Below are 13,497 nucleotides of genomic sequence, written 5' to 3'. Positions count from 1 at the left end.
GAACGTAGAGCACCTTTCAGTGGTCAGTCTCCCTGTCATTGAGAAACAGCCTCTACGATAGAATCAGAATCCATTTTTTGCTCTCTGCTTCAAGGTAGAAGGCTAGAATTAGACTACGGCCAATATTTTGGGAGTCCCGTGTGTGTGCGCACACACTTTTTAAAAAATTTTTTTTAATCCTAAAGCTATTGTCAAGAGGCCAAATCTGGCTAATTGGGGAACCTTAAATTCTTAGCCTGCTTTTTCTCCATTCCCTTGGAGCAAACCTGTATTTATTAAGTCTAATTTTGCTCTTCATGTAGTCGTCAAAGATACTCTTCATAGTTGGTGCCATCTCTGGGTCTAGAGCTTATTTTTTTCCTCTTCATTTTTTACGTGGAGGGCTTCCTATAGTTGTTGGTCTGCCAATTTCCCTTCCTAATATACTGACCAGATGCAAGGTCAGATAAGAACCACTCTTATCACACATTAGAATTTTAATTCTTTCCATTAATTCACAAAATTTCCGCTAATTCACAAAGTTAAGGCACAGATCACAGCCAAAAAGGGTAGTTTCATTCCTTCTCACTCAAGTATGCATAACTTTCCTGAAATATTTTGTCTACCTTTTCACTGGAGGCTCAACTTAATTTTTCACCCATATTCTTTACCCCAAACCCAAGGCTTCATCCCTGACAGAGTGCTTCCTGGAATCCTAGTAGTGCTTAGGGTAGGGTCTTACCTCCCGCAAATCTCAAATTTCCCATATAACAACTTGCAGAAAAACCATATCATCATAAATATAAATGAGCCCCAATATAGCAGGTTTTCAATATATTAGTTCCTTTGCTTGCACATATCCGAAATTCTCAGTTCTCAACACCGGACCATTTGATCACAAAATATACCACCAGGATGGGGAACCCCTCAAATACCCAAAATCCCCTTTCAGGCCATCAGTTTTGCTCCTCTAAGAAGAGTTGCTTCCTAGTTATCATAATTTGGTTAGTAGGGCGTATGAAATTCAGATTCTGCTATATGACCTCTCTATTCACTAGGATAAATTTTTGTTAGATCTGTCCTAATTTAGTCATATAGTGATACTCAGTATTGATTTCAGCTAGAGAGTGTCACCTAACGAAGTTCTCCCGTCATTCCCAAATGGGAAGGATCTTTTATGTTTCTGTTTAGAATCTGAAGGACTTCAGAAAATACCATTAGCCTTTTGTGACTTTAGTATTGGTTCCAGTTTAGTTCATCCAACGTTTATAGACTACCTACTGTTTGCTGGGTAAGAATATTCCAAAGATGACTAATAGACAAACTTACTCCCAACACAGTTATAGTCTGATATGATAGATACAGATGAGTGAATATTTTAGTATGACAGTGCTAAAAGTATGTACAGATTCCAAATTTTATGTGGCTCTCATATTTACAGCTACATGTTTCTTTCTCTGCTGTCCTGCTCTAAAGCAATGATCCCCTTGGTTTGTATCTTGCATAGATTCCTTTCTAAGATTTCTAGGACTCCTGTGATTTTCCACACTTTTAATAAAAAATCCAGTGTTTGGTTGAAATTAGCCTTATGTGGAAAAATTTAGTTTTGATCTTCTACTATCAGTAATTTTTTTCTCTTTGACCTCCCTTTCTTGGTTCTTCTTGGCTAAGTTCTGTAATCATCTATTTAATAGTTGACAACAGCAATTTTTCTGTTTTTGGAGAAACTACACAGTTGACCAGTGTGATTATTTATGGAAAATATTAATGTTCCTAGAAGCTTTTTCAAGTCCCCTCTTCCTAGAGGTAGGGCAACCTCAAGTGTCTTGCTTTCCAGTCTGGTTTTCTAATGGAAGGAGTTGAGGAAGAAGATAAACAGTTTAGGGCTTACTGCTTCTTTCAACCTCTCTGAAGTAGGTAAGCCAAAAATGAAGAACAAACTCTCAAAATGTTAGTTTAACTTGTTCATGGTCATTCATTTAGTAAGTAGATTTGACATTTGAAATAACTGATTAAAAGCAAATACATCCATGGCTGGGCACGGTGGCTCCCGCCTGTAATCCCAGCACTTTGGGAGGCCCAGGCAGGCGGATCACAACGTCAGGAGTTCGAGACCAGCCTGCCAGCGTGGTGAAACCCCATCTCTACTAAAAATACAAAAATTAGCTGGGCATGGTGGTGAGCACCTGTAATGCCAGCTACTCAGGAGGCTGGGGCAGGAGAATCCTTTGAGCCTGGGAGGTGGAGTTTGCAGTGGGCCAAGATCACACCACTGCACTCCAGCCTGCCAGCCCGGGTGACAGAGCGAGACTCCGTCTCAAAAAAAAAAAAAAAAAAAGCACATATATCCTCACAGATCTTCTTGTAGTTGGAAGTCTATAGACTAGATTATGCAACACAATTTTTTAGCAATATGTTAAAATTATTTTGGTTGTAAAATAATTAACACGTACTAGTTTAGGCAAAAAAGGATATTTTATTGGTTCTTGCAACTGAAAATTCTAGTAGACTTCGCATGAGAGCTCTTGCAGGGGCTCAGATGATATCATCAGGACTTTGTAGCTCTCTCCCTGAGGCAGACATGATGGCCACAGCAAGCCCAAGTTTAGTAATCTCAGTGGAAAAATACAATGAGTTCCACATCTCTAAAGAACAATTCAGTGGAAGACTGAAGGGCTTGAATCATGTGCCTTCTGCCATCTCATCTGATAGGAGCTACCTGGACCACACATGGAGTGGGTTTTCCTCAGGGAAGAGGAGTTTAATTTTCAGAAGATCAGGGAAGGGATGCTGAGCAGGAAAAAAGCAACTGTGATGTCCACTGTGGGGTGGGAGTTTAATGACCTAAATCTGAAGTTGCAAACTGGAATATAGGCCAGAGCGGCAGTTTGTTTGCCTTACACAGTGTTTTGAAAAAATAAATAAATAAATATTTTAAGGATATTTCATCTAAAAAAATCTAGATTTCTTGGCCTCTCTTAAAGAATTGAAAGATGTGGAAACACTGAGCGGCCAGAGTCCCACGTTGGTGTCCAAACTGGCTGGAGCTAAGCAGTGGCTCTTTCCTTTGGATGCTCATCTACCAGTCCCCTATATTCATCTCAAAAATTGGCAAGCATCTCTGGGCAATTTAGGGTATGACCCTTGCTCTAAATAGTGCAGGTTTCCCTGGTCAAGTAAACAGCGTGTTATTCCGGTTATAATGACAAGTTCTGCTTGAGTCTTGGCCAACTTAGTTTTATGCTGAGATAGTCATTGCCAAAAAAATGTATTAAAATTAATAATTAGTTGTGTGGAATTACAATAGATTGTTGAAACAGCTTAGATTTGTATGGGGGGGGGTGGTAATGATCTTCAGGGTTTGCATCTGACAAGATTCTTGCAAGCGCCGCAGGTTCATTGCAACCAGTTGCCCATTTAAATATGTTTTTGTTTGTTTGGGGAATGTATTTTTATTATTTTTAATAGACATTTAGATGGAAAGTTTCTTGACTCCTATAAGAATGCGCATCTGGCCGGGCGTAGTGGCCCAGGCCTGTAATCCCAACACTTTGAGAGGCCGAGGCGGGTGGATTACCTGAGGTCAGGAGTTTGAAACCAGCCTGGCCAACATGGTGAAACCCCAAGTCTACTAAAAATACGAAAAATTAGCTGGACGTGGCAGCACATGTAATCCCAGCTACCTGGGAGGCTGAGGCAGGAGAATTGCTTGAACCTGGGAGGCGGAGGTTGCAGTGAGCTGAGATTGCGCCATTGCACTCCAGCCTTGGCAATAAGAGTGAAACTCCATCTCAAAAAAAAAAAATGCACATCTATATATTCCCGTGGGGAAATAGTAACCCATAGCCAGAAATTCTAAAGCTTTTGCATTCTGTGAAGATTTATGGCCATTCACATTTTGACATTGCAGAAGTGATGTTATGTAGACCCTGGTACTTTATGTTCACTGGGCACATCTTTTGTAGCTCATTATTTGGTAATAAATTATGTAAATTGAGTGGATAAGTGGAGGAAGACAGAGAAAACAACATTTTGGAAAGAGTGAAGAAGACTGAGGAATGCAATATGACTAGCTGAAGAAAGGAAATACTGCCAGCATTGCCCTTGGGAAAGATAATTTTGTTGGCAGAAAGAAGAGGTATAAGATCTCAAGGAGAAAGAATTAACTTATCTAACACAAAAATGTGGGATAGAATTTGAGGAAAGAAGAGGTCAGTTCAGACCAAGCAGGGTGACTGCTCTAGTGTTTCTCACCTTCTCTGGAAAGTTACACAGTCTGGCCCTTCAGACCCATCTTGCAGTGAATAGAATATCCAGAACTGATGTTGGGTAGCAACAAGTTACACACCATCCACTATGTTCCTCATTCTTAAAAGAGTTGTGGTGGGTGGGAGTTGGTCGAGGAAATATATGAAATCCTGAGTACCCTAGCATTTCCAAATGTGAAGATTTTCCTGATTATGATTTCATTTTTCATTTGTATACAGATGCTTCTTGACTTACAATGGGGTTACGTCCCAACAAACCCATCGTAAGTTGAAAATAATTGTACATCTGAAATGCATTTAATACGCCTAACTTACTGAACGTCACAGTTTAGCCTATTCTACCTTAAATGTGCTCAAAACACGTTAGCTTAAAGTTGAGCAAAATAATGTACCACAAAACCTATTTTGTAATAAGGTGTTCTGTATCTTATACAGTTTAAAGTGAAAAGCAGAATGATTATATGGGTACTTGATGTACAGTTTCTACCAAATATGTATTGCTATTGTACCATTGTAAATTTAAAACATTGTATGTCAGACCATCGTAAGTTGGGTACTGTTTATATTTATTTTGTCTTCTTTGCAATGGATGCAGAATACTAGGTATTAAACTCTGGTAAATCTTCACAATCTATACTATAGTATAGTTTGAAGTGGAATAGTTATTTGTAGAATGGTGTTTTTAACTAAGCAGATTCTTTGAGAATATGATTTGATGTCTGAGCCTTGAATCCTATTTTCAGCGTAGGATACCTGGGGAGTATAGTATTTCCCTGTAATCCTTTTTATTTCTGTAAGATTGGTAGTAATGTCTCCTCTTTTCTTTCTGATTTTAGTAATTTGATTTGAAAGATTTAACTTTTGGTTTTTTTATTTTTCTCTATTATTTTTTGATCCTCTGTTTTGTAAATTTATACCCTAATTTTTATTTCCTTTCTTCTGCTTGCTTTGGGTTTAGTTTGCTGTTCTTTTTCTAGTTACTTTTGGTGGAAGGTTAGATTATTGATTTGATAACTTTTTTTTCAATATAGGCATTTATAGGTATAAATTTCCATTGAATCAGGCTTTTGCTACATCCCATACGTTTCAGCATGTTTTGGTTTTGTTTTTATTAATCTCAAAGTGTTTTTAATTTTGTTGTAATTTCTTCACTTCATTGATGATTTGAGAGTATATTGTTTAATTTCCACAAAATTCCTTTTGTTACTGATTTTGAATTTTATCCCAATTGTGGTTGGAGAACATACTTTGTATGACTTCAGTCTTTCACGTTTGTTGAGACTTGTTTTGTGGCCTGTCATATAGTACATCCTGGAGAATGTTTATATGCACTTGAGAAGAATGTGTATTCTGCTGTTGGCTGGAGTGTTCTTTAAATGTCTGTTAGGTCTAGTTAGTTTATAGCATTATTCAGGTCTACTTACATCTTTTGTGTAGTTATTCTGTCCATTTTTAAAAGTTAGGTATTGACATCTCCAAATATTATTGTTCAATTATTTATTTTTCTCTTCAGTTCTTTCGGTTTTTGCTTCATGCAATTTGGAGTTATTTTAGCTGCACATATATTTGTGATTGTTATATCTTTCTTGATGGAGTGAACATCTTATCATAAAAATGTGCCTTTGTTCTAACAATTCTTTTTTTTTTTTTTTGAGATAGAGTCTCGCCATGTTGCCCAGGCTGGAGTGCAGTGGCGTGATCTCGGCTCACTGCAGCCTCTGCCTCCCGGGTTTCAGTGATTCTCCTGCCTCAGCATCCTGGGTAGCTGGGATTACAGGTTTACGCCACCATGCCCGGCTAATTTTTGTATTTTTAGTAGAGACGGGGTTTCACCATGTTGGACAGACTGGTCACGAACTCCTGACCTCAGGAGATCCGCCCGCCTCAGCTTCCCAAAGTGCTGAGATTACAGGCGTGAGCCAACGTGCCCGGCCTGAGTTATATTCTTAATGCCTGTACTAGGGATTACTTAAAATATTTCGTTTTAAGTCTTTGTTTAGTAAGTCTAATTTCTGGGCATCCTTAGGGATAGTTTCTGTTGATTGCCTTTTCCCTGTGTAAACATACTTTCTTGTTTCTTTGCATTTGTTTGCCCCAACTGTTACTTACCACCTCAGGCAGCTGCAAAATTAATCAGTCATTTCTAGTTGTTTTTTGAAAGACTTTTCACTGGACAAGCTTAGAATTAGGTCAAATAAAGATAGTCTTGCAAGTGAGCTTTTCCAGGGAATCACCAGACTGGGCATATGATGACAGTTTTCCGGAAATGCAGCTTTACAGGCGTTTCAAACCCATTCTGCCCCTCTAGTGGCTGCCAGGCTACTAGTTTTCACGATGATTGCAGGCTCTTGGTTTTCAAGGCTACTACGGAACTGGAGAAGAGGGGATTGGAATGGTACAATGCCATGAAGCTTGCTCTTCTTACCAAGATTTAGCCATTTCTCCTGAATAAATGCATCCTGTATTATTGCAAGTCTTTGGTTAATTTTCAGAGTTCTGAAAAAGTTGGTTCTGACACTTTTGGCCAATTTTCTGGTTATTTTATAGTGGAGGGAATTTTCAGATGTCCTTATACCGTTACATTTGCTACTGTCTGCCTGTGGAATAGTGTTGAACCTAGAATCAAGTTTCTGCTTTTTAACTTAGTGTTTTTTGGGTTGTGGGTGACCAATTGACTAAGAAATCTAAGCTTTTATTTCCTTCTCTCAAAAATGGGCATGTTAATATATACTACTTGGAATTATTGTAGGGATTACATGAGATCATGCATTTAAGAATCAACTGGATAAAAACTAACCTATATATTACTACCAAATGGAAGGATACATAAGAAGTTTAAAAGGTAGAAATGGTAGAAATGGGAAAAAAAGAGATTTTATCACTTAGGCCTGTTTTATGGAAGCAGAGCCACTTTGAGTATTTTAGAGAATAAGGGGTTTACTAAAGGAGTTGAATCTTAACACAAATGCGAGAAGAGCTGGGGAAATGAAGGTATGGAAGAGGGAATCAGAAGATCAGGGCAAGAATCTTTGACTAGTCCACTTGACACATTGGCACAACTGGGTAAGTCGGAACTTAAGGGAAATCCAAGAAGCCAAATACTTTCAGCCATTGAAATGGGACCATGAAGCAGGGGCTTGTGGAGGAATCTATGGAAAACCATTATATCTATATAGCTATTAACCCTGTGAGTCCACACAGCAAATGTCTCATGGGGCCTGGGGTTGCTGTAGGTCAGCAGAGCCAGCAGTTGGAAGGACAAGGTAGACAAACCGAGCATGGGATCTGGGATCTGCAGAGCATCTCCACATCTTGTTTGTTACCATATTAGACCATGACAACTTTCCAAGACTAAAGGCTGTTGCTTCGCTTCTGCCTTTCAAATCCTTAATAGGTTCTCCTATGATGAACTCTAACAGGAAATCAGAAGGAAAAGGGATTTTGGGAAACAGTTTCCAGTTTAAGCAAGTTGACATAGCATAATCCAGTACATATGACTATGCAAGGGTTTAGTTGTTTAACTTGGGAATTTACTTATTTGGAAAGTAGCAACATACTAGCAGGTACAGATTATTCCATAGATTGTGTTACATAAAGAAGAGTTTCTGACATGGGGAAACTTTTTAAAAGTTTCTTCAAACGGGGGTTTAGATATTGAAGCATTCTTAGAACATATAAAGTTAAATATTTAATTTAACAAACCTTGATTTGTTTAATAGATGAGTTCCTTAGAGGTGATGCGTCAAATGGATTTTTATAAATTCAACATTTCCCTAAGAAGTATTAATATCAGCTATATGATAATTTTTAATTGGTTTTCAGTTGACATTGGCACAGAAGTTTTTAAAATCTTAATTTGTGTTTTGTTAGCATGATGTCATCAAGGCCATGGGTTGGTGAGACAATCAAGGTCCTTGCAGATTAAATTATATCATAAAGTCCATGTAGTTCTGAAGCAAGATAGGACAAGTGTACTTCTCTCTGTGCTGGTAAAAGGCTGCTATATCTGGTGTTGTCTGGTTATTGTGTAGAGAAAAGCACATTTGCTGTATCAGTACCCTGCTTCCCATGTAATGATTTATTCCAGCAGAGATTATGTCCAGAACAGTACCTATAATCAGAGCCACCACTATATTAAGTTTATCATAATCCATGACATTTTCCAGGACCCATTTTTGTTCTGCTCAGTTTAAATGGGTAGGTTAAACCACACACAAACACACACACGCACACACATACACACAAGTTTTTGATAATGACACCAACCTCTGATTTACTAGATATTCAGTGTTGCTTTGAGTTTACTCTTTTAATGAGAAGAGTATGTATGCTTCAGGGGCTTTTGCTTGGCCCTTTATACTATAGTAGCACTTACTAGAGGATCTGCTGGTTGTTCAATATATCTAATTCACTGTACATTCACAGTGAAGGGAAGAGAAGGGAACTAGAGTAATCACCACTAGATAGATTCAGGCCCAGATTACTGGGCCTACCATGGGATGGACAGACTTTCATTAACCCAACCACTCATCATGATGATGTTCTGAGTCCCAAAGGGTTAAGATTAAAAAGCTAATCCTAAGAAGATGGGGTATTTCTATTTCCCCAGGATACAATTATTTGGCAAATATTTATGTTTACTTCTTTGGAAAATACTAGGGAAGAGCTATGATATATCCTTGTTATGTTATTCCAGAGTCCTTCCTGAATGGTATTGGCTTCTTGTTTATTTTTATGTAAAAGGCTGTGAGTCTTTGAAGTGATTCAAAGATAGGAACTGGGCGAGAGACAATGTCTTAGCATGGAGACTCAGGCATCTGGTCTCCAAACCTAGAAATTTTTTTCTTTAATGTTATATATATCAAGCTTGAACTTCATCAGCTGCCCATCTAGTTTGGAACTGAAGTTTCAGGATCAGTCAGTCACTACTTAAGATCCATGCTAGTCCTAAATATCTAATTATCACTCTGGCCATGCTGATTGCAAATAACTATGCTCATCATGCTTCCAGGTTTAGTGCTATCAGCAAGTCTCTCCCACCCTGGGTTCTAACCACCCCCATTAAAATCAGGAAGCCCATTTCAACAAAAGGACCTCCAAGCTTTTCCCCAGCTTACACGGAACATCTACCATAGCACTTTTCAAAAATGCTGGTTCTCCCATTTAAAATGTAAAAGGAATATCCTCTGGGCCCTGTTGGGGACGTAGTTAGGGGTAGATGAGCAGGTTGCAAGTGATAAATTAACAGCCTTTTTGTTCTAAGTTATTGGATGACTTCCTGTACGTTACACAAAGGAATTTCTGGCATCTCAACTTTGTTTAGTTTTGGCCACATTTGAGTCCAGATTTTAGTCAAGCAGTTGAGCAAATAATTTAGAACCATCGCCAGCTGCTTGAGTTAGCACTGCAAATCAGAAATTTCTGATGAATATCTTAATTTAGCCTGATTTAAATTATTATCCTTTTTCTCTCTAGTCTAGCATGGTTAGAATCTCTTTTACCATGTGGTCCGAAGGTTTTCCCCTGTAAATTAACAAAATCAACTGTTCTTTTTGCACGTTGGTTTATTTTTATGTCTGAAGGCAATGAGGGATGGAAGGATACAGTCATTATGGTGTCTTTAAGCAAACTAACACTACTCTTATCAGATACACTCTGCTGGTATAGGAAACTTAGTAGATTTGGGGAATTTCTGTTATTTAAATCCTCCCAAATGTCTCCATTTAAATTCTTGGATCCTGCGCTTTCATAATCAGTGCCCTCTTCTGCTCCTGGCCTGGATGAAGTAACTAGTACTAGACTTACCCTCTTTCTTTAAACAATGGTTGCAGTTCCTATTGCTGTGTAACAAACCTACTCAAAACTTAGTGGTTTAAAACAACAGCAATCATTTGTTTCCCTCTTATGGTTTCTGTAGAACAGGAATTTAGGAGGGGGTTGACTGAGCAGTGGTCTGGCATCACTCATGTAGTTGCAATCAGTTGGTGGCAGGTCTGGGATACTTGGGGACTGGCTGGGCAACTCTCTTCATCTAATCTCAGGGCCTCTCAGTGGGATTTCTTCACATGAATTAGCTTGGGCTTCTTCACAGCATGGTGACTGCAGGGAGTAGGACTACTTACCTGGCAGCTCAGGACTCCAAGCTAGGATTCCAAGAGAACCACACAGAAGCTGATTGGCCTGTTATGCCCCAGCTTTGAAAGTCACATAGTGTCACTTTTACCATAGTCCCAAGCCCACGCAAAGCAATCGCTAAAGAATAATAAAATGATATATAACTGAAAGCCAATAGAGAAATAAAATGGAAGACTAAAGCATACTCGATTAATCCAGTTAAATGCCTTAAATTTTTTTTTTTTTTTTTTTTTTTGAGACAGAGTCTTTCTCTGTCACCCAGGCTGGAGTGCAGTGGCTTGATCACAGGTCACTGCAACCTTCGCCTCCCACTCTGCCTCCCAGGCTCAAGCGATTCTCCTGCCTCAGCCTCCTGAGTAGCTGGGATTACAGGCGTGTGCCACCACGCCCAGCTAATTTTTGTATCTTTAGTAGAGATGGGGTTTCACTATGGTGGCCAGGCTGGTCTTGAACTCATGGCCTCAAGGAATCTGTCCACATTGGCCTCCCAAAGTGTTGGGATTACAGGCTTGAGCCACCGCGTCGAGCCCAAATGCCGTAACATTCACATAGAACTAGTGAAACTGGGCTGGGCACAGTGGCTCACACCTGTAATCCCAGCACTCTGAGAGGCCGAGGTGGGCAGATCACTTGAGGTCAGGAGTTCGAGACCAACCTGGCCAACATGGCGAAACTCCCTCTCTACTAAAAAATACAAAAATTAGCTGGGCGTGGTGGTACATGCCTGTAATCCCAGCTACTTGGGAGGCTGAGGCTGGAGAATCGCTTGAACCCGGGAGGTGGAGGTTGCAGTCAGCAGGTCGTGCCACTGCACTCCAGCCTAGGCGACAGAAGCAAGACTCCGTCTCAAAAATAAAAATAAAATAAAAAATAAAAATAAATAAAAAAACTAATAAAACTAAATTCAGTCTACATTGCAATTCAGCTATCCTATAGGAGCAGTATCTACCTACCTTTGATTTTGGCTATACCAGGTTGGTAGCTACAGGGGAAAATAAATACTTTTAGATAATCATAGAAATTCCCTGGTTCTCTGACCTGGGGGATTTAAAACACTGAATGTCATTTGCTTTCTTTGAGCTGTATGGTGAACTTGGAAACAGCCAACTTACCTCACAGTTGTTGTATTCCCTCATAATCTCCTGTCACTCAATATGCAAAACCGTGCATTAGGTAAGTGTCTTAGTTCTGTTACTACACATGATAACTTAAGTAATTCTTTCATCACAGGATATCATGGACTACCAGTGTTTCACCCCCTCATGATCACTGCATCCTCTGTCTTCAAACCCAACCAGATCAGATACCAATCACACATTTCTATTTGCCCCAGAAGCACATTGCCTGAAATCATTTCTGTACCCAGTTACTATAATGGTCATTGTTTAATTACAGACCACTACAGTACACTGCAACTGGCTAAAGCAGAAAGGAATTTATTAGGTGAATTGGCCTCCAGAATTTCTGGGGTGATGTGGGTACCATACCGTTGGTGTCAGGCTGTAAGAGAAATGCCTTCAATCACGTGGTAAGATGATTTCAGCAAAAATTCTGCTGCAGCTACAGTCTGTGGTTGAATACATCTCTTTATAGGTGACTACAGTTATATAGTTAGATACTTTAATAGCTATTGTATTATGTTTGAAGAGGGGAATTACATGGATTATATTCTAAAACTTTATGTTTATTTTGACTGTTTGGGACTTAAAAGTATTTTTTCTTAGAAACTGTTTTATAAATTCCAGTTTCACTTTCAGATTAGGTCTAAGAGCATACACAACCTGAACTAGATCAGAATGCAGAGGAGCCAACATCCCAAGACACTTTTAGAAGCACAGTCTTCTTTTAAAAGAGTTCACAAAAATTAGACTGCTTAAGGAGTATAGATATGCCCAACCTAAAGAAAATCAAATATACAGACTTTCGGATTACCAACTGATATATGTTAGGGGCTTTAAAGTCTCATTTTAGCTGCTAAAGGACGGCTTTCCTGGATATGTGCATCCATTTTGGCAATGGCTATCTTAGCGTCCTTGGCAGCACCACTGCTGTTTACGTGAAGGTGTGTGTATGAGGATGCAAAGTAGAGCTACTACTGTGCTTCTCGCTCTGTGTTGAAGTTTATCAGAAATGGGGTGGTGGACACGGCGGTGGGAGGGAGTTGAGGAGTGGTGGCAACAAGTACACAATTAGCCTGAGTGATGAGGTAGCTCCAAACTGTGGACATATGAGAATAATGCCGAAGTCTGTTCAATGTATTGAGGATGATTTTTAATTTCTAAAGTGAATGGGCTGTCTGGAATCAGATAGGTCTAGTATGAGCAAGTTTTATCTGTGAGGTAGGATGTAGTTTGATTAAGAGGTAGGTTTTAAGCAGTGCCTATTAAGTTGTATGTAAATTTGTATACAATTTAATAGACATTGCTAAAAACCCATCCTTTATAAATTCCTCAGTGATCCCGGGCTCCCCAACCATACCATTTTGAAAAAGGAAAAACATGCTTTTCATTGCCTTTGGGTAGAGGTGAATGAAAGGTACTGCTCTAAAAAATGATCACAGTGGCCACACCTGGAGCAGGTAATGGGTCCACCTGATATCATGAAGTAAACCTCTCTTCGGTGCCTTTCCTTGAGGACCCCAGAGGGCCAGTGAAGCAGTGTTCCCCTTTTATTCCTCGTTCCTTTCTTTTACTTGCACCTTAGAGGCATACCTCTTTTTATTGCACTTCACTTTATAGCACTTCACAGATACTGCGCCTTTTACAAATGGAAGGTTTGTGACAACCCTGTGTCAAACAAGTCTATCAGCACCATTTTTCCAGCCACATGTGCTTACTTCATACCTCTGTGTCAGCATTTTTTAGCAATTAAGCTGTGCACATTGTTTTTTTAGACAAAATGCTATTGCATACTTAATACACTACAGTATAGTGTAAAAACAACTTTTTTTTTTTTGAGTCAGAGTTTCACTCTTGTTCTCCAGGCTGGAGTGCAATGATGCAATCTTGGCTCACTGCAACCTCCACCTCCTGGGTTCAAGCGATTTCTCCTGCCTCAGCCTCCCACCCAAGAAGTTGGGATTACAGGCAGGCACCCGCCACCACGCCCGGCTAAT

At 39.4% G+C, this 13,497-nt stretch overlaps 1 protein-coding gene across 2 annotated transcripts in view; it reads left to right on the top strand.

The window, feature by feature from the left end:
• The window catches only part of TTC27 (tetratricopeptide repeat domain 27), a 194,512-nt gene that overhangs the window by 118,501 nt on the left and 62,514 nt on the right, over positions 1 to 13,497 (top strand). The gene's annotated exons all lie outside the window — the stretch shown is intronic.

This window comes from Nomascus leucogenys, chromosome 19, assembly GCF_006542625.1.
Source record: "Nomascus leucogenys isolate Asia chromosome 19, Asia_NLE_v1, whole genome shotgun sequence".
Lineage (NCBI taxonomy): Eukaryota > Metazoa > Chordata > Mammalia > Primates > Hylobatidae > Nomascus > Nomascus leucogenys.
Note: the sequence above shows the minus strand (reverse complement) of the source record. Positions and strands in the feature narration are given on the sequence as shown.